Raw genomic sequence first — 27,500 nt, 5'->3', positions numbered from 1 at the left:
TGTGTTTTTCTGTCTGTGTTTGTCCCCCACCAGCACCTGTTGACAACCGATGTTGGTTTGTTTATGTCCCCGTAACTTATCCGTTCAGCGAAAGAGTCCGATAGAATAAGTACTAGTCTTACAAAGAATAGGTTCTTGGGTCGATTTGTTCAACTAAAAGCGGTGCTCCAGCATGGCCGAAGTCAAATGACTGACACAAGTAAAAGAGTAAAAGAGTATATATATATAATTTAATATACACAATTACAAAAGAGCGAATAATTGTTTCATTCTTTAAGATACAATAATTTGGCAGATTTATACAGCATGCTTTGAATCTCCAAGCAACATCTAGGCACAGTTCATAACGTTAGTTGTATTTAAAAAGAAAGCGCTGGTCCATGAGAAAACATGAGAAAAAAAAAGAGAGAGAAAAACAGAAGAAAAAACGTGAAGAAATTTGATGCAAAAAATGGAACGAGAAGAAAAAAAAGAAGAGAAAGCCAAGATCTTTGTCCTCTTTGACTATAGAAACCATAAATAGTGTAACTGGTGCAGAATAATATAAGAGAAAGGAGGCCAAAGTCTGTGAGACAGATACTCAATTCGGAAAGGATGGTGTCCTCCAGTTCGACAATTAAATTTGTCCATGTAGTGTGGTGGAATTCTTGGCCCTCAAAAGAATGCGGTGTGTGTGTGTGTGTGTTAAGGAATGGAGTAGATAAGATCCGGACTACTCTTGTACACACACACACAGATATATATATACATATATACACACACACACATTTGAAACCTTATTCTCTCCGGCGCCGCACAATGGCCTTAACAGTAGTGTCGGAATTCACCCAAGGCTACAATCACGTGCCATACGTCCCCTACACAATTCAGGATCACAACATATAAATACACTGCAACACAAATTTCTTTCCCTCAACAGGCTCTGTCCTAATTTAACATTGCCATGAAACAAATCAAGGAGGAAAAAGATCCCATCACCTTCAAACGGAATCTGGACAAATTTCCTCAAGGGATACCAGACAAGCCACCTATACCTAGATATAGCTGCTCACTCAACAATAACTCCCTACTTGAATGTTCCATGATAGCACAAAACTTGACTTAAAAAGGATTTAGCAAATCCTATCAGGTGGTGCTATTAAGTTAGATATGGCCTGGGCCAATCTTGGGTCGAAACATATCTAAGTCATTTGTTTGTATTTAAAAATTATCGCATCAAATCGGAGAATATTTATTTCTTTATTGCCCACGATGGGGAGGGGGTTAAACATCGACGGGGACAAACACGGACAGACAAAGGGATTAAGTCGATTACATCGACCCCAGTGCATAACTGGTACTTATTTAATTGACCCCCGAAAGGATGAAAGGCAAAGTCCACCTCGGCGGAACTTAACCGGAGAATAAATATTATCACGGTACATTATTCTCCGAGTATTAAAATCATGCCTGCAAGGTAACAGTTTTGGTATCATGCAGTGTTAAGGAAGTGGAACTGGTTTTCTTTGAAGTGGAATGGCAACAGATTCAAGAGACGGTTTATCTTTTTATGCATTATCTTTAAATCTTCATTTTTCTATTTTCCTAAATTTCCAAACACGTTTGTGTTAAAGATCGAATGAATATGCAGGTTTTTATTCTGTATTTTTTTTTTATTTCCTTTAATTTGTCTCCGGAGTTTTCCTCGCGTTTCTCTTTGTAATTTTTTGTTCCTCTTTTGTCAGAGGAATACTAAAAATAGTATTTGGTGCGGAGAAACTAAAGCCGACACAGCAGTACTGTGACTCTGGTCAGCCGAGGGTGAACATGGATACAGTGATTGTTTAGCCACATTGATACAAAATTGCGTATAATTTATCGAACACTCAGCAATTAACAACTGATAATTAAGCGTTGTAGAATTCCTAATGAAACCTGTTCAATCCATCTCGAATTAAAATTTGTATATATATGTGTGTGCGCGCGTATTTATATGTATATATGTAGATATATGTATACATATATATACATATATACACATATATGCATATATATATATATATATTCAAATATACAGACATATACAAATATATATATACATATGAATATATATATGTATATATATTTATATATACATATATATGTATCCTTGTCTCCGTATTCTTTCTGTTGAAGAGCGTAGCTCGAAACGTCAAAGACTTTCCGTATTCCCGAGCGTCATACTAATATATACTTTTGTTATTTACACCACCTGTCCTCGTCTGTTGTTATTATTTGTATATTCTCCCATATATATATATATATATATATATGTGTGTGTGTGTGTGTGTGTGTGTGTGTGTTTGTGCTTACACACACACACTCACACACACTTTTACATACATATATTATCACCTTACTGTCCTACTTGGCTGCAATCTAGACCATTTACTCTCAATATTTGTCTGTTTCATTATGTATTTATTATTCACCACTAAATGCGACATGCGTAAGCCGTAACTAATCCATCCATCAACCATCGTAACATGTGAACAAGTCGATGTCTGTGTATGTGACTCACTTAAATTGTGTCTGAGCTGATAACTTAATTGAAGCTGACATGTGAAGCTGGTTGGCTGCGATATAATTTATTATCGCGTGCCGCTACTAATGGCGATGGATTTTGCAGAATTGACAAAAGTCGCTGGCAATATACATTGCGGTATAGCTTTACTTTCCACGTTCAAATCCCCACGAGGTTAATGGTGCCTTTTAACATTCTGGGTTCGCTAAAATAAAATACCAGTTTGGATCGATATGATATCATAAGAGTATTTCAAGGCGGCTTGCTGGCAGAATCATTAGCACCCCGGACGAAATGCTTAGCGGTTACGTTCTGAGTTCAAATTCCGCCGAGGTCGACTTTGCCTTTCATCCTTTCGGGGTCGATAAATTAAGTACCAGTTACGCACTGGGGTCGATGTAATCGACCTAATCAGAAAAAAAGGCGGCGAGCTGTCAGAATCGTTAGCACGCCGGGCGAAATGCTTAGCGGTATTTTGTCAGCCGCTACGCTCTGAGTTCAAATTCCGCCGAGGTCGACTTAGCCTTTCATCCTTTCGGGGTCGATTAAATAAGTACCAGTTACGCACTGAAGTCGATGTAATCGACCTAATCCCTTTGTCTGTCCTTGTTTGCCCCCTCTATGTTTAGCCCCTTGTGGGCAATAAAGAAATAATCGTTAGCACGCCGATCAAAACGCTCACCGGCACTTCGTTCTTCTTCACGTTCTGAGTTCAAATTCCGCCGAGGTTGTCTTTGCTTTTCATCGTTTCGTCAGGTTCATCTATCTGGAAATTGAAACAGTATTCTGTCTTTTTTTTATGATGTTAAAAATCTGATCCAATTTCTTTCAATTCGTTTTAATATTCTCCTTATGTGTATCGCATGAGTTTATGAAAACTTTGTTATTCTTGCGAATTATTACGGATTAAATTTCTTTCATGCCATCAGCTGGTTCCACTTCGCAAGAAATTGGTTCTCCTTCATAAGATATAATTTCTTCCTCGGCGGAGAGAGAGTTTCTTCTTCGCATGAGTTGTAATCTACCTTGCAACTCTATAACCTCTTTCTGTTTCTTCCCCTTTGGCGAGCTTACGTTCATTTTTTTTTAGGAAGTCTTCTTCTCCTCTTCGACCTTTTTTTTGCTGGTCCTCCCTCCTCATAAGTAGATGGGATTGTACTGTTATGAAGTGGTACTTCCTGGTCGTTTAGTGCTGGCTGCTGTAGTTACTGCTGTCGGTGACTCCCATTACCTTCGCCAGCTGAGGTTAGGTTTCGGTATTTTTTTGTTCGGTTTCATGACTCGTTCCTGGTAATAAGAATGCGTCGATCTCATTAACCGACACACCAACACCGCCTGGTGTCGTCCTACGATATCAACAGCCATTCTTCTACATTCTTTTACCGGTTTCAGCAAAGAGCTGGGGAGAAGGACTGCTTTTGTTTACTGTGCAGAAAACTGAAGATAGGTTTTGCTGTCACATGTATAGAATAGCTGAAAGCTCGTGGATGAGTGGTTAAGGTAATCGGCTCACGATCGTGAGGTCGTGAGTTCGATTCCCGGCAGCGCGCTGTGTCCTTGAGCAAGTCACTTTATTTCACGTTGCTCTAGTCCGCTCAGCGGGAAAAAATGAGTTATGCCTTTAATTCAAAGGGCCGGTCTTGTCCCATTCTGTCTCACGCTGAATCTCCCCGAGAACTACGTTAAGGGTATGCGTGTCTGTGGGATGCTCGGCCACTTGCACGTTAATTTCACGAGCACGCTGTTCCGTTGATCGGATCAACTGGGACCCTCGTCGTCGTAGCAGACCGTGAGTCATATCATAGTTTTAAGGTCTCCTTTTCAGTAGCCTCTGCAGGATATTTTTTTCGATTCTAACGATTCTATCAGCTCGCCGTCCTAGAAATGATAATGATATAATTTTCTACTTACGGGAACGAAGTCGGAAATGTTGGTGGAAGGTGGTTAGTCGATTACATCGATCCTAAAGCTCAATTTTGTCGACCTCGAAAGGATGAACGACAAAGCTATCGTGTTGGGATTTGAGTTCAGAATGTAAAGAGACGATGTGCTAACGATTCTGCCTTAATAATAATGATGATAATAATAATAATAATGATAATAATAATAATAATAATAATAATAATAATAATAATAATAATAATAATAATAATAATAAAAGCAACAACAAGAGCAACGCCAATTATGATGGTGACGATGATAATCTCCATATTTTCCGAAGAGATGACGGACCAATCATAGTAATAGCAAAATGATCCCTTTTAAAAATTGCTTTCGTTTATTGTTGTTATAAAAGAGATGATCAAACAGAAGGTATTTTAGTGAAAATCCCACTCTAGTTCTCTGGCTCTCTTTCTCTCTCTCTCTCTCTCTCTCTCTCTCTCTCTCTCTCTATATATATATATATATATATATATATATATATATATATATATATATCTTCCTCTCTCTCTCTCTCTCCCCTCCTTTCTCTCTCCTAGATCTTCATTATTTTATCGTTTGGTGTATTAATGACGACATTTTCAATGTATTTGAATTTGTATTTCAAGAATTCTTCATCAACAGAGTGTGTTTGTCATCAAACAACAAGTTTGTTAGAACTAAAAGTGAAATTATTGATGTTCGTTGTCCATTTCAAAGATATTATAAGAGACAGGGCAACGTAATAAAGTTTCATGTTTGTCTCTCTGTAAAGATAAACCGTGTGGAAATGGTTGCCTCCGTTCAATAAAATAGGAAAGCCTGTTGGTTCAACGTTTTCTTTTCTTTTTTGTCTTTTTTTTTTCTTTCATGTAAATGCATTGTCTTGTCTTTACCTTTTGCCTTTTACTTGTTTCAGTTATAGCGCTGAAATGATTCGAACTTAGACTCCGATGTCTTTACGAGTGACCGAATATTCCACCTTTAAACTTGTCTGCATCACGATCTGAAAGCTAACATTTTGTTTCTAGCCTGATGATGGAGGCTCGATTTATCCAGTTTTATTTGCTTCCATTATAGGCTGCATATTTTGGTGAACTACGTCTACCAACATTATAATGGACCTCCGAACTCCCAGAAACAACTCTTGAATACGTTACTTACTCCCCTTTAATTTTCTCGTTCACTTGTATTTTGTTTTAATCCTATAAACGGCCACCCACATTTAAATATACACTGCCCTACATCTTAGAGTGTGCTTTCGGATTTATGTTTTCTACAAACGATATATATATATATATATATATATAGAGAGAGAGAGAGAGAGAGAGTTATTAATATTTCTAAGTCTCTCTAAAGGAGACTATATATATATATATATGGGAGAATATACAAATAATAACAACAGACGAGGACAGGTGGTGTAAATAACAAAAGTATATATTAGTATGACGCTCGGGAATACGGAAAGTCTTTGACGTTTCGAGCTACGCTCTTCAACAGAAAGAATACGGAGACAAGGAGAAAAAAAAATTGAATAGTGTTCAGTCAACGGTCAATCATTATATATAACACGTTATCGAGCCCAAGCTATTATATTCAATTTATTTATCTGCTTATTGTACATTGTATCGCTAAATCCACATTTATGTATCTATTTTTACTATATATATATATACATGCATAAATACACACATATTTATACATTTAATTTGTTAACAAAAAAGAATATTCATCCACCAATGCGGTGATGAGCAATCTCATTTTCACTGTTCGATGTTAGCGAACGTATATATATATATATATATATATATATATATATATATATATATATATATATATATATATATATATATATATATATGAAACACAGTCTGACGAAGGCTAGCAGGCCGAAACTTCGAACCTGCCGTCATCCCATCTCTTGTAAAAGTTTAATAAACATGAACTCTACTAAAAAGTATTGAGTAATCCTTCAATTTATGTTAAACTATTTTCAGAAATAAATAACACTTGACATATAAACAAACATTATTCTCTCTCTCTCTTTCTCTTTCTCTCTCGCCCTCCCCTATCTCCCTTCCTCCCTCTCTTGTTCTCCCCTACACACACACACACATACATTCTTCAAACGTCTCCTTGATATTCTTCGCAAGCGATTGACTCTTCTACAGCTGGCATCACGGCAGTTCCATGATTCCATTCTATTCCGTTCCGTTTCTTTGTGCGTCGTAGAACATGTGACCGTATTGTTTTTACTGTTATCAAAATATGCAAGGCACCATTCTATCAATCAAAGATGGCAAGTGTGAAGTGAGACGTACCGAATTCACACAAAACAATTAGTTTGCTTGCTTTAATGGATTTGCCAACAATAGATGACGAAGACGACGGCGAAGAACAACGAACGAAGACGAACGAAGAGGAACGAAGACGACGACACGACATTGAAAGCAAGTTACAAAATTACAAAGACAGGAGGGATAAATATATATATATAACAAAAGGTATACATAAAATAATAGTAATAATAATAATACTAATGATGATGATGATGATGATGATGATGATGATGATGATGAAAATAATAATAGGAATAATGTTAACAATGACGAATACTTGAATGAAAGAACAAAAGAAGATGACCCACCACAGCAAGAACAACATTATGTTTAAATAATACAAAAATTAATATAGCAAAAAAAAAAAAAAAAATTAACTGATTAATTTCTGAGAAGTTTTAATGAAATAGTATCTTCTTTTGATTTCTTTCCTTTCTTTCTTTCTTTCTGTCTTTTCCTTTCTTTCTTTAACTTCTTTAATTCTTTCTTTATATCTTTCTTTCTTTTCTTTCTTTCTTTATTTCATTCATTCTTTTATTCATTTATTTATTTATTTTTTGTTCTTTCTTTATATCTTTCTTTCCTCCTCTTCCTCCACCCAACAACTACCTCCTCGTTCTTCTTTTACTTCTTCCTTTCCCAACTTCTCCCAGTTTTTCTTTTTCCTCTTGTTGTCTTTCTCTTTACCTCCTCCTCTCCCTCCTCTTCTTCTATTTCTCCTCTCTTTCTCCAACTTCTACTTCTAACCCTTTTTCCTTCCACTCACACATTGCTCCTCCTCCGCCTCCTTTTCTTTCCACCCCACACATTCTTCGTATCTTCCCTTTTCCTCCCTATCCTCCTCCTCCTCATACACACATCACCATCCTACCTCCCTTCGCCTCCTACCCTATTCCTTTACTTCCTCCTACACATCTTCCTCCCACTCACATCGATCTCCGCCCCTCCCACATTCCAGTTCGATCGTTTATCTTTACACCTTCCTCCTCTTCCTTCTCCTCGCATACGATTGTTATGTGATGTAACTACCACCTCATCAATTACAATAATTAAACTTAATTACGATCATGTCATCATCAAACTGGGTAACAGAACTAATATTCCTGAGAATTAAACCTAAATGAGTTGATAGTGTCACGTGGTGCATTAGAGTATCACGTGAAACTTATACTATGTTGTGTTATATGGTACTATGTTATATGAAATGTCACATGGTACAACACACACACACACAAATATAAAGTGTAATGTGGTAATCTATACATATAAATTTGACATGGCCGATTCTTTCTTGTCTTGGGATTCACGGTCAATATTGGAATTGCGCGAAAAATTACACAGATGTATAGAATGATCCGGTGGCGTTGGTGGGCTTTGTATTTTTCCGTGCGTGCACGTGTGTGTGTGTGCGTGTGTGTGTGTGTGTGTGTGCGCGCGCGCGCAATGGAAGTGTGATGGTTCATCTTTGTTCGCTTAGTATTTGGGTTTATTTTTTGATCCCATCGTAACTGTTGAAGAACTAACAGAGAAACTTGGATTTGGTCATTTAACCATTCATCTATACCTGCGTTAGAAGGAAAACGACCACTTTTGGATTTAAGACGAAAGGTGTTCTTCCATCAGGATAATGCTCGGCCACATACAGCGAGGATGACATTCCAAAGGCTGGAGCAGTTTCAATGGGAAACGATACCCCACCCACTATATTCGCCGGACATTGCCTCATCTGATTATCATTTATTCTGTAGTCTTCAAAATCATTTGGTGATGGTGAGGCGATATTTGCTTTGAAGTGAGAGCAGAAAGTGAATGAGAGGAGGAAGTGAAAGATGTATGTACGAGTATATGAAATAGATGTGTGTGTGTGTGTGTGTGTGTGTGTGTGTATGTGTGTGTGTGTGTGCGTGCGTGCGTGTGTGTGTGCACATGAGAGAAAGGGAAAGAGAGAGTGAATGAGTGGTGTGTGTTGTCATGTATGTATTTTTTGCATGGATGTGTAAGTGGCCCTCTCATACACACACAGATTATCTTTCATATCCACGTACATAAATACTTATGTATACATCTTTTTTATGTATGTGTGAGTGTGAATGTACATTTGAGAGAGAGAGAGAGAGAGAGAGAGAGAGAGAGAGAGAGAGAGAGAGAGTGATTGTATTTCCTCATAACATAGAAAAATGGGTGTCTTTTAATGAAACTTTTGGGGCTGTGGCTTATTTTGATACAATATTTATGTGTACATTTTCATAAAGGTTTGTCACAGTAGAATCCTACGCATGCATGAAACAGAGGACGAAAGTGAAACATTAGAAGCAAATCGAAATATTGCCCAAAAATGACCTCAAAATCGTGCGACCCGACCTCATTTCCGAGTTTATTTTAGTAGTAATAAAGAGTTGTTGTGCCAAAAACAGGGTTTATTTGGTAGATAGTAGATAACCACCAGGTTTTCTTTATTATAATACAGACTAATTCGGAGAAACATTACCTTCATTATTCAGACTTCGTCACTCCCGTAATGCAACACTTTGTAATTTTGGTTCAATTTGAAAGTGTGAAACTATTTTCACTTTCTAATAAAACTTGGTCGTTGTAGAACAGTGTATTTCAAATAACTACAGCTGGTTTTTGACAATATATATAGACAATAGTAAACACAAAACTATATAACATATAATACACGGCACACTATGCTACAGTATATACAATGTAGTATTTCTACATAATATAATACAATGTACTACTGTGTATATAATTTAGTACAATGTACTATAAGTGTAAATAATTATATGATACAACGTGTTATAACGTTAAGTACAGTACATATGCGCTATAATACTATATGGTATCATGTACTCATATGTATATAACACTTGTATACTCACGTGACACTGTTCTATAGTATATATAATATACTCCAAACTGTGTTGTTGTGTATATAATAACAATATATTATGTCTTTATAATATGCTACACCTGTATTATTGTGTACGTAACATATTTGGTGTACTTGTGTCGTAAAAAAAAAGATGACATTTAATAAATGACAACGAAATGACGCATCTGTTTACGTCGGCTGGAGAAACCATTGATAAATCTCTTACCTAAACACTTTGACCATAGCCAAACGGTCAAGACCAATAATTCATGAATACAATTGTGCATGCTGTCTACTGGAAGTGATGAATGAGAAAAATATTTTAGCACATTACATCTACTGTAAAAAATGACAGCTTTTTTTATCTGATAACATTTTTATTGGTCCACTGCAAGGCTACTAGCGAACACGCATCCTCATCTATTACAGTCATCAACCTCAAGTATGGAAGAATATTGAAGACATAACCGACAATGCACTTCATCTTTCCACTCACTTTCATTTCACATGTTACTCACAGTCTATTCTTCGTTTGACAGCCTTCTATTTCCACAGTATCTTCTTAGCGCTGTGGCGGCGTGGGTTTTGTTTACTCTGTCGTGTAGTCATATTGGTTTCCCCTTCCTTAAACATAACATGACATCAACTACAGCATACATACGTGTATAAAGTGACCATTCGGTGCGATCTGTACAACCTGTACACCCCACGTTATTCCACTGTCTTAGTGTGAATGCAAACAAAACACTAAGCCACAAAGCCGGGGATTGGCGGGATTGTTAGAACGAGATAACGTTGGACGAGATATTCTGGCTCCTTGCTGTCTTTGTTCTTTTGCGTTAGATTTAATCCATTACCCAGTTTAACACTATCACTCCTCTACTGCACATTGAGGTACTTTAGAGGAGTTCGTTGTTGTAAAGGAGCGAATCAGAACTCTGACCTGAAAATAAATTCCTTATTTCTTTCCACCAGTTTTGTAAACCTTGAAAAGTATAAAGTGTCAATGATACTATCCTACCCTCCCTGACCAAGTAATAAAAAAAAAGACTCATACATGCTTCACGTGACACATTTTGATTCATTTATAATTGAAGCATTTATGATGGAAGTGCTCGCGTCCACATAGTCTAACGTTCGTTCGTCTCTCCCGTCGATTCCGAGCTGCTCTCACGCAGTTGCTATCAATATATATATATATATATACATATATAAAATGAAACAAAAACGCAATAGAGGACAATGAAACATTCGGACAGGTAGACGATACAAAGGCGTACAGGATAAGCAACAATTAGGACAGGCAAAAAAATACGGGTCATTCGTGGCCTTCATTCCTCATTCAAGTATATCAGAAGTCGGATCTTTTTTAAAACGGGGGCCACATTTTTCATTAACGAAACACTTTGAAACTTGGAACACTGGTAGAATGTGTCATATAAAACATCTTTTTCTCTTAGTCTTCTTAAAAAAAAAAGAAATCCATAAATTATTCCATGTTAAAGTTGTCGTATTTCTGTAATTTCAACCAATCACTGACGTCCATTCAGCCGATATACATTAAGTACCGACTACATAAACAAACGATTCTGAAACAATTAACCCTAACCCTAACCCTAACTCTAACCCTAACCCTAACCCTAGGGTTAGGGTTAGGGTTAGGGTTAGAGTTAGGGTTAGGGTTAGGGTTAGAGTTAGGGTTAGGGTTAGGGTTAAAGCAAATTTAAAATGAAAAAAGCAAATAAAACGAAGAATCGTTTGTTTATGTAGTCGGCACTTAATGTATATCGGCTGAATGGACGTCAGTGATTGGTTGAAATTATCGAAATAAGACAATTTTTTACATGAAATAAATTTGAATACAAAAATATTTTTCTGTTCTATAACACAAAATAGATAAGTATACGAAGTTTGAAAGTCTTTCGGTACCAAAAACACTACGTAAAACATTAATGAAAAATGTGGCCCCCGTTTTAAAAAAGATCCCAGAAGTCCTTACTGTTTCGATATATATATGTAGTCGATGTCATGTTATGTTTAAGGAAAGGGAAACCAATATGACTACACGACAGATTAAACAAAACCCACGCCGCCACAGCGCTAAGAAGATACTGTGGAAATAGAAGGCTGTCAAACGAAGATATTGCTTCTAATAAATCTTGATTTTTATGACTATACCAACTATGATTTCTGTTTGCTCCCTCTGCCCTACCCCTAACAGATACTGCCCCCTGTTCTCTCAGGCTTAGATATACAAGGATTTGATAAACTAGTCTATAAATTAAAACTGACCCCATAAAAACAAAAAAAAAAAAAATCAGTGACAGGCAGAGTCTGTAACAATCTATATATTCTTAATAACTTAGTAACTTCTATGCTGGAGTGGAGACAGTATGTTCTCTGTCTATCTCCTTAACTTCTTGGAGATTTTAGGTATAATTATACTAATGTGTCCATTCTAATTTAATTAAATTCTATGTCTTTGTGCAGCTGAGGATTGCTCTGCATTTTAAATTGATGTAATTGTTTAATTGTTCAATTAAATGGAGTTGCATGAAACGATCGTACTGCATTACCTCTGGATATCCTTGTTGCTTATTTTGATATATATATATATATTTATGCGAATGCATGTGGCGTATTATATATATATATATATATATATATATATATATATATATATATATATATATATATATATATATATATATATACATATAATACGCCACATGCATTCATATAAATATTCTTTTTATTTTGTGAGTCACACTTAACTATCTGAAGCTGTTGAATTTGTTTCGCTTTAAATGATTTACTTCCTAAATCATTTGATACGAGACTTTAATTATTCGACACGGGCTGGATTCGTTCTGTTGTTCATTTTTGGGGTTTTCGAAAGTTCATTCTGTTGTCTCCTTTGTCTCATTATGCTCAACTGATGTATTTATGTTCATAAATTATGATGACCAAAATATTTTCCCCTTTTTTCTCATTGGTAAATCTAATCAATACACAAAATACGCTATGTGACATCAATATATATTTAATACGCTATATGTATTTATATATAGACTTATTCCGCTATTCATTATTCTACTTCATATATTCCACTGTATTCCACTATTACCTTTTGAAGTCAGCTTACTGAGAGTATGGTATTCAACTTTAACCTATTTATTATAACACTGCATGCTTGTATATCTTGGTTTATGCAACAACAACAAAAGTATTACTGACTGGAAGTTAAAATGCCAAGGTGTTATCGCCTCCTCATATCTACACAAAAAACTTTGTTCTTCAAATTTTTGCTGTGAATATGGACAATAATGCTTATTATGTACTTTTGTAGCTTTTCCACGGAATGTGTTAAATATTTTGCAAATACACAGCTTTTGCATAATTTCAACTTGCTGTCCTTTGAAAACCTTTTGAAAATGTAAGCTGTTCGTAAAATCATGTACGCAACGTATAAATATGCATGTATTTTGGACGTTTTAAATACATAATATGCAAGTATAACATTTGTGAAACTAGGTAGAACATCTATTGCAAAAAATAACATAATACAGAATAACGAGTGAATCATTGACTACAACAGATTGTACATATTAGAAGTAATCAGAACAGCATAATATTTGGGGAGTCATAAATATAACAATATATAACACGATTTTTGTCCTTGAGTAGCAACTGTTATTTTCTATTTGCTTATCCGTAGAAAGTATGAAAAATGGCTAATATTTCTTTCAAAGTTTGCTTATGTTACATCTATTCAAACTCCAAAGAATCTCTCTCGGTACATGTATGCAGAATAAATTAATCAAATACATGCAAATTAACCAAATAGAAGCACATGTGTGAACTGCTAATTTAACGGTAAATTTGTAACTACTGCGATAATTATTAACTGGTAATTGAACGGTAAATATGTATTTTTGTATACCTTGGACCTGTCACCTCATTGTTTTTTGTCAAGAGTTTCACCTCCAGCCGTTTGTTTTGTCAATCAACACACATACACTGGCACACCATTTTGCTGTCATGGCCGTAAAGACAGAAAGTTGCCGATGCGTAATGTTGCCCACATTAGGATATAATTAGAATTAAAAGAGAAAGAATAAAAGCGAAACAATATTATATCCCATTACAATATAGATGTTATTCTTTCACTTTTGACATGTAATACCGAACCAGTGCTAAGGTTGTATTGTTTTAATCCAAATTAAAAAAAAAATAAACAAAAAACAAGTTGACACTCACGGCGTCTGATACTACTATTACCATGTAAAATTTGATTTGATTTGGTTGAGCCGTTTGAGAATACATTGGCAACAGACAGGCAGACAGAGAGACAAAGACTTATACATATATAGATAGATAAACTTTAACAACAAAATCTTATATGGATCCGCAATGGTCATATGAACCCTTCAGGGTCAAATAGACCCCGACTGACAACAACTGGGTTTGCTGTATCAGAGCTGAACTAGGGTTAAACAACAACAACAATAGCAACAACAACGACAACAACAACAGCACCGACAACAACAATTCCGATAGTACTCCGTTAATGTAACGATAGATTCTACATAATACATAATACAATAATATAAATCGATGAGCAAATATATTTGATTGGTTTCTGTTGAACTAGGAAGGGGATGAGGGTGGCGAGAGGCGTGAGCGTTAATGGTGAGAGTAGGAGGGAGAGGGATTGGGTGGGGGTGTATGAGTATTGGTAGTGGGGGAAGGGGAAGGGCAGTGGGGGTGGGGTGGCAGACGATGTGAGTGTTAGCTATGAGGATAAGGAGGAGGGGACGGTGATGAGAGTGTGAGTGTGAGTGTCGGGGGTGGGGTGAGTAGGAGGATGGGTAATGTGAGTATGAGTATAGGTGGTGAGGGTACGCGGGAAGGGTGGTGGTGAAAGGAGTGAATGTAGGGGGAAGAGAAGGGCGGTGGCGGTGCTGGTGTTAATTCAGATTTGGAGATGTGTGACAGCTTAAGAAGTGGCGGTAGTTGTGTATTTATGTGTGTGTGTATTTTTGTGTGTATTTTTGTGCGTGCTTGTGTGTGTGCTTGCGTGTGTGTTCGTGTGTATCTGTCTGTCTGCCTGTCTCGACATTGTTGTGTGTGGGGGAATGTGTGTGTGAGGGATGTAGGGGAGAGTTGTTATGGAGAGTAGGACCGAGAAAATAGGACGAAGGATGAGGTGGAGGATGGCGGGAGGAAGGAGAGTTAATGCAAGAAGGGGGGAAAGTTAGGGGGTAGAAGATGAGAGTGAGGAGTGAAAGAAGAAAACAGGTGACAGAAAGATTGTGATAAGGGAGAGAGGCGGTCGATGTAAAGGAGTGAGGTAGAGTGTCAGTTAAAAACTAAGTGTGTGTGTGTGTAAGAGAGAGAGAGAGGGAGAAAGAAAGAGAGAGGGGAGAGAGAAAGAGAGCAAAACAGAGAACGAGAGAGGGTTGTGGGGAGAATAAAGACTCAATGAAGGAAAGAAGAGGAGGGAGAATGAAAGGAAGGTTTGGAGTGAGGGAAGGAGAAAGAGAGAGCGGTAGCAGTGTGGTAAGAAGTTTGCTTCTCAACCACATGGTTCTGGGTTCAGTTCCACCGCGCGGTACCTAGAGCAAGTATTTTCTATAGCACCGACCAAAGACAAAGAGGATTTGGTAGCGGAAACTGAAAGAATCCCGTCGTATATATATATAATGTGTGTGTGTGTGTGTGTATAAAAGTAAAGCCACTAAGTTGGCTAGCCACGTATCGAGTTTGAAGTCGAACACAACACCACATGCAATAAATTGGAGAATTGTCGAAAAATCACACCAAATGTCAACGAATCAAAAATAATGTAAGTTATGCGTAGCTGAAAGAACTCAGATCCCTTTCAGATCTGAGAACTTTCTCACACTGCTGAATTCTAGATCTGAAATTTTCAGCGGTGTCAAACATATAGCTAAGTTCCTGTTGAGGAACTGGAAAGTACCACCCTCAGCGGATTGAGCAGCCGTGCCACAGACTCGAGGTCACTACCCTTTCAGCCTTATATTTTACGGTCAAAGGAAAAAATAACTCTAATTCTCTCTTTTTTGCTTCCACCAGTGTCCGTTTCGTTTTCCGGTTTTTCAACCTTCCACTTTTTAAATCTACTTCTTTTTCGTGGCGAACCCTGCTGTACTCTTTCGCCACAATTTTCTCTCATTGTTTCTGTTGTACCTGTATTTCAAAGGATCAGCCTTGTCACACTCTGTGTCATGCTGAATCTCCCCGAGAACTACGTTAAGGGTACATTTAATTTCACGAGCAGGCTGTTCCGTTGATCGGATCAACTGGAACCCTCGTCGTCGTAACCGACGGAGAGCCACAACATGGAAATATCATTATCATCGTTTTAACTTTACTAGCACCTCAACAATGGCCATATAAAATTAGGAGGTTTTTCTACCATAGCCTGCTTAACTGATAAAGGCGGCTTGTACGAGGTGATGTGTAAATTAGTAAATTTTGAATTCAAAGTTAGTGTCGGTGGTGTTGATTATTGGTAATGATGTTTTGGTAATCGTTATTGGAAGAATGACTATGTTGTAGTTATGGTATTTGGCTGTCGAACTAAAATCTATTAAGGGAGGAATATATTAATGTAAAATGGCGTTACAGAGACGTAAAAATTAAATAATTGGCCATGATGTGACGTCATATGACATTGCAAGACATAATTGAACAGAAGAGCATAAAATTTAGTGTCATGAAATGTATTATGAATTTATAATATGTAATAAACTATATATATTATGATAGGATACTATTTATGCTATGCTATACTCTAGTATTATGCTATATATTACGTTATATTATGCTATGCTATACACTACTAAAATATTACCGTACTATATATTATTTGATCACGCGATCGACCAGACCATCGGATGATGTTATACATCGCTGGTCACAATGCGCTTTGCATTGTTTTTAACTTTCGGATGATGCCACACCGCTGACTAGGAGAGCAAGCCAGAATTCCTCCTGGTCGAAAGGCTGAGTAAAACTGGTGCAAAACGAATTTAATTCAAGAACGCAACGCACAGCCGCCTTGGGAACCGAAACCACATCCTCAACCACTAGGCCACGCGCCTTCACAATATATAGCATATCATGACGTCATTGAATATGATAGAACGTAATGATTTATAATCCACAATGGATTCAGCCAGCTCGCCACCATTCCTTCGCCCATAATAATCCAAAATAAAACACACACACACACACACACACACACACACACACACACACACACACACACACACACACACAGAAGCAGAAAGAAAAAATAGAGGGGAGAAAGAAATACAGATAAAGAACAGTTACATGTTTCTGTAGTTAAACCATTTTCGTTGTCTCCTGCAGCGAGACTACACCATAACCACTAGGCAGATGGCCCAGTGGTTAGGGTTGTGAACTCACGACCGCTTGATCATGGGTCCGATTCCCAGGACAGGCGGCATTGCTACTGCTACTGCTACTACTACTACTGCTGCTACTACTACTACTACTACTACTACTACTACTACTACTACTACCACTACTACTACGACTTCTGCTACTACTCTACTATCCTTCTACAACCTCTACTATCTCTACTACAGCTACTACTACAGCTGTAGCGAGGATGGTCAAAGTGAGTGAGCCTACTCGAAGCTGGTAGCTGTAGGCTGAAGAGTATGGAGGAACACTTACCATACTACTCCTGGTGAACGGAGTGACCCGGGATGTGTGGGGTTCCTTGGTTGTCCCAGGTGGCGATTCTTCCCTATTGGTGATTTTGGTTTGTTAAGATCTTGTTAAAAATTGCTAGTATTGTAATCACGCGTCTTTGTCTATTTGTCTGTGTGTTTGCAAAATTACTGGAAAACGGCTGGACGGATTTTCACCAAATTTCACAGAAACACTCACTGGGTGAGCGGCTCGACATGATAAAAATCTGGTTTGATTATCTTCAAACACACATAAATACATACATATATATGTGTGTGTGTGCATGTGTGTTTGTGTCTACAGTGATGGATTCGAGAGTTTCGTTTATTTACGAGTTGATTTCTTAATTTCACCGGAATATAAATATCTATAATGGTGATACTGAAAAAACATCTTTTTAATTCGCACTTACAAATTTCCCGATAAGCAAGTGGTCATATTATTTATATCCTCCAACGAACTACAGCACGTTTGATTCACTTGCCATTATTGAAAGACGTTGAAAACACTCAAATTCTATGAAATACTTTTTATAAGTATTTCATTATGTTCACTTTCTTTTTCATAACCCTGATTATTCATAATCATTCATTTAGCCATGTGCAAATTGTATGTTGAACTTTCCAAAACAACCTTTGATTTTCTTTGTCAACTCGTATTTTAACATTTCACTGTAAAACTATTGAAATAGAAAGTTTTTGAACACGCATGATTCTTCAGTGAAAAATTGGAGAAGAATCTTCATTTTATGTTATTTTTTCTTAATTTTAATTCCAAGCCCCTTAAAATAACATTCAAATTTCTTTGCCAATTCCTATTCTAACGTTTTCGCGAGAACCCGTTGAAATATATGTAGCATCTTCAACGCGCATAGTTCTTCGGTGGAAATGAAAAATAAAAACTATTTTTTCACTTCTTTGACCATATTTACTTTAACTTCGATCATAATTTTGGATTAGAAAAAAAGAATCTAATTTTAAAAATTTATCTGCGCGCAGGGTCTGCATCGTCCCTCTGGTATCTTTGTTTTTATAGTTTACAAATCTCTATGTAAACCCTCACTGTCTTTTGTAATTGTATTGTCCTAAATGTTTTCACGGCCCTTCTCGCCAGTAAAGAAAGAATTCATTGTTGGTGGAACATGTCATCCTTTTACCTTTAAAAGTTTACTTTTCTTACATCAAATATATCAGTCTTTATATCCACAGCTTCTAACCCCAATCTATTTTGCTAAATTCCTTTATCTCGTACATATTCTAATTCCTAAAAATTCAATGTTAATTCCATTCTATTACTACTACTACTACTACTACTACTACTACTACTACTACTACTACTACTACCACCACTACTACTACTATCGCCACTGCTTGAGTTACTTCAGTTTGACACCAAGTGCGACTATAATATTGGTTTCAAATTTTGTCACAGAGCCTGCAATTTCGGGGAAGAGTTAAGTCAATTACATCGACCCCCAGTGCTCAACTGGTACTTATTTTATCAGCCACTAAATGATGAAAGGCAAAGTCGACCTCGGCGGAATTTGAACTTAGAACGTAAAGACGGGAAAAATGCTGCTAAGCATTTTGCCCGGTGCGCTAACAATTCTGACGGCTCGCCACTTTAAAGTGCGACTATAATATCGCTACAGCACACTCCACATAGTTAGCGTTTGACAAGCCCTCCGAGGCGAAACTTCGAAACGAAATTTAACTGTCTTAAGATTATATAAATATTTGACTCATGCGTTGTGTCAAGTCAAAGTTCTTAGTCGTTAAGGAAACGTTATTAATTACATGCATATATATATGTATATATGTATATAGCTCATAAATGAGAATCAGATATTCTCCGTAAAGAGTACACTTAATAGTGCTCAAGAGATTTAAACTTGAGCGTGTATAGAAGTAAATGTAGGGATAAGCGAATTAGACGACGATTTTGTGGGTGGGGGGGGGGGCATAACACACGGACACACACACTCGCAGTCGATATCGCGACGAAGGCCTTTGTACACGGCAGATCGACGACCGCCGCCGCGCTGGTCCTTTTGCCGAACCGCTACGTTACGGAGACGTAAACAAACCAACGCCGATTGTCAAGCAGTGATGGGGCGACAAACGTAGACGTAAAGACACACACACATAGATACACACACACACACACACATATATATATATATACATGTGTGTGTGTGTGTGTGTGTGTGTGTGTGTGTGTGTGTGTGAATGACGGACTTCTTTCAGTTTCCGTTCACCGAATCCACCTCACAAGGCTCTGGTCGCCTCGAAGCTATAGTCAAAGACCCTTGCCTAAGGTCCCATATAGTGGGACTGAATCCGGAACCATATGGTTGAAAGGCAATTTATATAAATATGTATATGTATATAAATAAATAGATAGGTGTATGCGTATGGGTGTGTGTGTGTGTGTGTGTGTGTGTGTGTGTGTGTGTGTGTGTGCGTGTGTTTATATATAGTATTTTCTTTTACTTGTTTTCGTCATTAGACTGCGGCCATGCTGGACACATACGTGTATTACATACATTCATATATATATATCATGAATTCATAAATATGTTTTTCGTATATATATATATATGTGTGTTTGTATGCGTTTGTGCGTATCTTAGATTCCTAGAATAGTGAGAGCGACAAGATGAACGATGGAGAAGAGGAACGAGAAGGACAGACAGGCAAAAAGATGGAGAGAGAGAGGTGGGAGAAGGGGGTGGGAAGGAGAACAGGGAAAGCAGGTGGTTGGATGAATGAGGAATTATCAAATAGTAAATTATAGCTACATGCATTCACACACGCTCACAACTCGTACAAATATATCCATACATACATACACACATACATACACACATACATACATACATACATACGTACGTACGTACGTACGTACATACATATATACACACACATATTTAAGCCACATGATGTGTGTGCGTGTGTGTGTTTCTGTGCGTGTATATGTGTGTTTATACATGATTGTGTGTTAAGAGTGGAGCGATAGATGAATCAATTTAGAGATTGTTGTACGTGTAAACGCCCCTTAATCTATATACCTTAACACGTATGCACATATGTATATGCATGTATACATATATATGTGTGTGTGTGTGTGTGTGTGTGTGTGTGTGTGTATATATATATATATATATATATGTATGTATATGTATATATACATATGTAAATATATATATATGTGTGTATATATATATATTTATATGTATATATATTTTCATATGTAAATTGTTCATGTGTCTATATATATGTATTTATATATATATACATATATATATATATATATATATATATATATATATATATATATATATATATATACATATATATACATATCTGTGTGTGTGTAGATGTATGTAAATGTATAAATATGCGTGCATATGTATATCTATATATATTTTTATACACATACGTATGCGTTTGTGAGTGTTTGTATGTATGTTTGTATTTATATATATTCATGTAAATATGCATGTAAATGTATGTATGTGTTTGCGCGTGCAGTGGGGTCATACGCTTGTATACGTGTGTATATATATATCAGCGTATATATAATCTTTGAAAGGCAGATTTCTTTCCTCTATACATAAAGATACATACATATGTATGTATGTGTATCTTTACATACATACACACATACATACATACATACAAATATATGTACTTGCATACGTACATACACGCATTCATACGTACATATGTATGTACATATATGTGTGCATGTGTGTGTATTTGTGTGTGTTTATATATACGTGTGTGTGTGTGTGTGTGTATACATACGTACATGTGCGTGTGCACACAGACACACGCGCGCGCACATACATACACACATGTACACAGAGAAGTGTAAATTAAATAAGTTTAAAACGAGACAAAAAAAGAAGACAATAAGGTGAAGAATAAGAAGGGAGAGTAGAAGAAGAAGAAGAAGAAGAAGAAGAAGAAGAAGAAGAAGAAGAAGAAGAAGAAGAAGAAGAAGAAGAAGAAGAAGAAGAAGAAGAACAAGAAGAAGAAGAAGAAGAAGGAAAGGGAGGAATAGAAGAACCAAAACGACAACAGTAAGAACAATCAAATGAATAAAATATCAAAGAAAAAATATATAAATGAATAGATTTGAAATATAATACACACACAAACATATACACAATATACGAACGAAAAAAGATGATAACAGGGAAGATAACACGCTCAAAAATAACAAAAACAAAGCTAAGCAGAAATATGGCCTAGAAAGTGAAAGTGAAACTACACGATATTGCCATATCTAGGTCAAATATAACAACAGTAACAACAGCAATAACAGCAAACAGAGGCAACAGCAAACAGAGGCAACAGCAACGGTGATGACGATATATTTATAGCAATAGCAATAGCAGTGATAATGTTGATAGTAATAATAATAATAGTAATAATAATAATAATAATAATAATAATAATAATAATAATAATAATAATGATTATGATGATAATAAAGGCGATGGTGCTTGAAATAATAGAAGTAGTAGTAGTAATATTACTACTAGTAATACTACTACTGCTACTACGACTCCTAATCATAATCATAATAATCATAATTATGATGATGATGATGATGATGATGATGATGATGATGATGATGATGAACAATAGTAGAAGTCGTAGTAATAGAAATAGGTATGGCAATTGTAACAACTGCAACAACAATAGTGATGGTGGTGGTGGCGGTGGTGGTGGTGGCGGTGGTAGTGGTGGTGGTGGTGGTGGTAGTAGTAGTAGTAGTGGCGAAGATGATGGCGATGATGATGATGATGATGATTATGATGATGATAACGTTGAGAATTGGGAAATTATGTTGCTGAAGGTACATTGATCGATCAGCGGAGTAAACTGTCATGCAATGCACTCTCTAAGCAATCCGTACACACACACACACACACACACACGCACGCACGCGCACGCCCTCATACGTGCGCGCACATACACATGCATATACATACATATATATATACAAATCTGTACATGTTTATACATACAGAGATGCCCGTACTTCTTCTGCCGTCTCCTCCCTCCCTCCTCCTCCCTGTTCCCCCTCATCGTACTCCTCCGTCTTCTCTTCGTCCCTACTACCCCTCCTCTTTCGCCCACATCCCTCCTCCTCCCCCTGTTCCCCACGCTGCCACTTCAAAGATCGATACTAGAATTATGAATTGCCAGCGAGAAACTGGGTCACTCATAGCTCATAGCTCTCTTAATTCCTTAATATTTATCTATCTCCACCCCCCCCTTTCACTCTCCCCCTCTCCCTCCTTTCCCCCCTCTTGTTATACATACATACATTATGTTATATGTAAGTGGTTATTATGTATGTATGCATGAATGTATGTACGAATGTATGCATGAATATATACATATATATAAATATATATATATATATATATGTGTATGTACACATGTATGTATATATATATATATATATATATATATATATATATTTATTTATATATATATATATATATATATATATATACATATGTACATGTGAATGTGTGAATATATGTAAATGTATATGTACATATATACTTATATATATACATATGTACATGTGAATGTGTGAATATATGTAAATGTATATGGACATATATACATATATATACATACATATATATACATACATATATATATACATATATATATATACATATATATATAGCTATACATATATATATATATATGTTCATATGTGTCTACATAGATACATGTGCACACACACACACACACACGCACACGCACACGCACACGCACATATTCCTCATGGCGACCCAGAAATATCGGCACAAGGAAGAAAAAAATAAATAAAAACCGGAGTGAAGAGGAGAAGGATTAGGTAGGCCGAGAGCCGTGGCGACAATGTGGATTAGGGGGAGGGGCAATGTTTAGAAACCTCTAGAAAATAAATGAAGGGGAAATCACGTAAAAAAATAGCGACATCGAAAAATCAACAACAGAATAGTGGGAGAAAAAGAGAGGGGAGTAGTAGTAGTAGTAGTAGGAGGTATGTGGTGTGTGTGCGTGTGTGTGTGTGTGTACGTATGCATGTGTGTGTTTGTGTGTGTGTGTGTGTGTGTGTGTGTGTGTGTGAGAGAGAGAGAGAGAGAGAGAGAAATAAAGTTATAGCGGGAGAGATAAGCAAATAGATATATAGAGAGAGTGTGAGAGTGTGGATTAGATACAGAGAGAGAGAGAGAGGGGGGAGGAAGAGCGAAAGGGAGCGAGAGAGAGAGAGAGAGAGAGAGAGAGAGAGAGAAATAGTGTATGACTGAGTGTCAGAGAAAGTATGCGAGAGAGAAAGGGAAAGACAAAGGGAGAGAAAGACACAGTCAAAGAAAGTGAGTCTGTGTGTGTGAGAGAGAGAGCGAGAGTGAGAGAGAGAGAAGACAAACAAACAGAAGCAGGGTATGACAAAGCGTTAGAGAAAGGATGTGAAAAAGATAGATAGATAGATAGATAGAGAGAGAGAGAGAGAGAGAGAGAGAGAGATAGGGTGGGGGTGTAGATAAAGAAATGTGTTGACGGCAAAGAAGTGGAAACGAGGCTGACCAAAAACTGATTCTTACTCCGTGCTTGTGTGAAACTTTGTCGAGTTGGCTGATTAATTATTCATTAGCTTTAGACCCTCCCCTTTTTTCTTCCTTATTCTTATTCCTTTTCCTCTTCCTCCACTTCCATAGTGTGACTCGCCTCCTCCAGCTCCTCCTATCAATTTCCTCATGCTCTCTCTCTCTATCTATCTTTCTCTCTCTCTCTCTCTCACCCCCACCACGCCTTAATGTTCCTACTGACCACGATTTGTCCCCCCCCCCCCGCTCGCAACCTCATTTCACTCCGAAAGCCGTAACTTGCCTTGTTATTAACACAGATCTCTCCACCACAACGACCATCACTAGAACCCATCCCTACCACATACCCACCACGAAAAACCACAACCATCATCACCACCATCGCGCTACCATCTTCACCACCAACACCACCGTCACCACCAACACCGCAACCACCACCACCACCGCTATCACTTCAACCATCACCACAACCATCAACACCACCACTACCATCATCATCATCACCAACAACACCGTTACCACCTGCACCACCACCAATGTCACTAACACCACCATCCCCGTCACCATGATACCACCATCAATACCGCCGCTACCACTACCACCATCACCATTACCACTGTTTCGTATCAACTACATCACCCCGTCCACACCATACAACACCACACCACGCATGGACAGCAGACCCATCAACATTACCAGAGTTTCCACTTATTAATTAAATTTACGAGTAAATGGAAGAGTATTCCATAGACACCGCAAGGCATACGATTCGATGTTGCTCCACTTCCGCCAATCATCGATCTCCTCCACGAAAGATCGGAAGGCAAACTCGACATCGGCGGGAATTGAACTCTCAGTGCAAATGTCGGAAAAACTATCACGAGACCTGCTGTCCAACGATCAAACGACAACCCCCCCCCCCCCATCCCTTCACAGCCATTTTTTCCTCAATTTTTTTCTTCTTATATTACTGTTTCGTTTTAATTGTCATCTTTTATTGTTATTTCCTTTTTCTGCTTGTTTCACTGATTTGGACTGCGACCATGTTGAGGGCACACTCTTCAGAGGTTTCATTTTTTTTAAAGTTTGGAACTTTATGCCAAACTGCTATGTTACGGGGACATGAAAAAATGAATAACAAGTCCGGTTGTCAAATGGTGGGTAGGGCCAAACACAAAGGCATACATGCATATCTATCTATCTATTTATCTTTATCTATCTATCTATCTATCTATAGATAGATAGATAAATAGATAGATAGATAGATATAGATATAGATATAGTTATAGCTATATATATATATATATATATATATATATATATATATATATATATATATATATTATAGGGGAGAAATCACAAAAAAAACAAAAGACGAAGACAGGTGGTATAGACAACAAACAGATGTATTAGTTTAACGCTCAGGAAGTGAAGAAGTCTTTAACGTTTCGAGCCTACGCTCTTCCACAGAAAGGAACACAGAAAGAAACTAGGAGAGAAAAAAAAGAATTTGTAATCGCTAGCGATATATATATATATATATATATATATATATATATATATATATATATATATATATATATATATATGTGTGTGTGTGTGTGTGTGTGTGTGTGTGTGTGTGTGTGTGTGTGCGTGTGTGTGTGTGTATTTATATATATGTACGTAAATGTAGGACGATGGAATGAGTGCTCAACACCGCATTGGTGGATAATTAAATTTATTTGTGAATGAAGGCTACCCTTGGTTTCATGTTAAGAAGTATAGGAAAAGTATCTTAACAAATTTTCAAGCCGATCACATGGAGAAAGGTGTTCGCTTCCATTTTGGAAAACAATCTCTATGTATATAATCAAATCAAATAAATGAACATTAAAAAATATCAATAACAAACAACAAGAGGACGTGTACTTACAGAGAATAGGTCCTAAAGGTGGTGCTGCAACACGGCCGCAGTCAAATGACTGAAACAAGTAAAAGAAGAATATATATATATATATATATATATATATATATATATATATATATATATATACACACACACAGGGTTGTTGAACTATCTCTTTCGCATTCATATATTAAGTTTAGATCTTAATTATAAAAAATTATTTAAAAAATGTGAAACTATTATTCTATGCTAATTTAGTTAATTTTGTCAAGCTCACTTTTCAGTTTGTAAGATAGAAATTTAAATGTAATATAATGTTTTAAAAGAAATTTAAAGTGCCTACGTGGTAACTGTAAACGTACTTTTGGGCCACCCTGTATATATTATATATGTATATATGTATGTATTTATGTGTGTGTGTATCTATATTCGATGGTCTTCACACAGTTTCACTCTACCAAATTCATTCACAAGGCATTGGTCGGTTCGGGACTATGGTCGAAGACATGTAACCAAGGTGCCACACAGCGAAGCTGAAACCGAAACCACGTGGTTGCATAACCAGGCCTGTGTATATAAATATGTTTGAAATATCTACTTATATTCAGTCCTGTATGTGCGGCACACTGAGTAGACACCCTGTGTGCCTCACGGGTCTGAGGTCTCAATGTTAATCTATGTATGCTGGGGTCATGTATATCTAGGCTACTGTGCATTGCTTTGCTCAGGGCCTATAATTCGATTAGTTTGGCCTTGCTTTATATGACAAGCTTTGCTAAATTAGATTTTCGCTTAATTGATGCATTTAACAGCGTGGTGCAAAAATAGAATAAACTAAATAATTTACAAAATAGAATGTGATACAATCAATGTGTGTGTGTGTGTGTGTGTGTGTGTGTGTGTGTATGAGAGAGAGAGATAATTACTGAATTTGTAGCCAAGAACCGAAACCTTGTTTATCACGCTTGTTTCCATTTCTCTTCGAATTTACACAGCCTGTGAAATTCCCAACCATCTTAGGTGATACAGAGTTTAGTCTTGGTAAACCCATTCACTTCCATTGTCGATTATTTAGTTCGACTTCAGCGCAGCTATATATTGAAGTAACTGAAGAAAAACAATCTCTTTTCCCAGCGACCGTTTGAGAGTTATCTTGTTCCCCTCTAACTTGTCAACAATACCTATCTCGCGTGAGCTTCGCATCAACTAAGCAGCAGATCTCTAAGTGATTCTCTGTCGAAATTGATTAACATTTGTATACACTTCCAATTCGTCGTAGTTTGAAAAACTTATTAACGGTTGAATAAAATCTATGATAAATATGAACATCTTTTGCGTCAATTTCTTTGAATACGTCCGGAAATGATTAAACTCGTCAACACAACATTCTCTATTTGCCACACACAACTTCACTAAAACCTCTTATAAATTACAGTTGAATCATTACACACACACACACATCTATCTATCTATCTATCTATCTATCTATCTATCTATCTATCTATCTATCTATCTATCTATCTATCTATCTATCTATCTGTATGTATGTGTGTGTA

General features: G+C 36.8%; 1 long non-coding RNA gene across 1 annotated transcript in view; it reads right to left on the bottom strand.

The window, feature by feature from the left end:
* The window catches only part of LOC149131291 (uncharacterized), a 46,210-nt gene extending 20,188 nt beyond the window's left edge, over nt 1-26,022 (bottom strand). The window contains exon 1 of the long non-coding RNA XR_016238089.1: nt 25,972-26,022. This is a non-coding gene — a long non-coding RNA (uncharacterized LOC149131291). The remainder of the gene's footprint in view (nt 1-25,971) is intronic.
* Nucleotides 26,023-27,500: the final 1,478 nt, after the last annotated feature.

The sequence above is a fragment of the Octopus bimaculoides genome, chromosome 23, assembly GCF_046866305.1.
Source record: "Octopus bimaculoides isolate indiv1 chromosome 23, ASM4686630v1, whole genome shotgun sequence".
NCBI lineage: Eukaryota > Metazoa > Mollusca > Cephalopoda > Octopoda > Octopodidae > Octopus > Octopus bimaculoides.
Note: the sequence above shows the minus strand (reverse complement) of the source record. Positions and strands in the feature narration are given on the sequence as shown.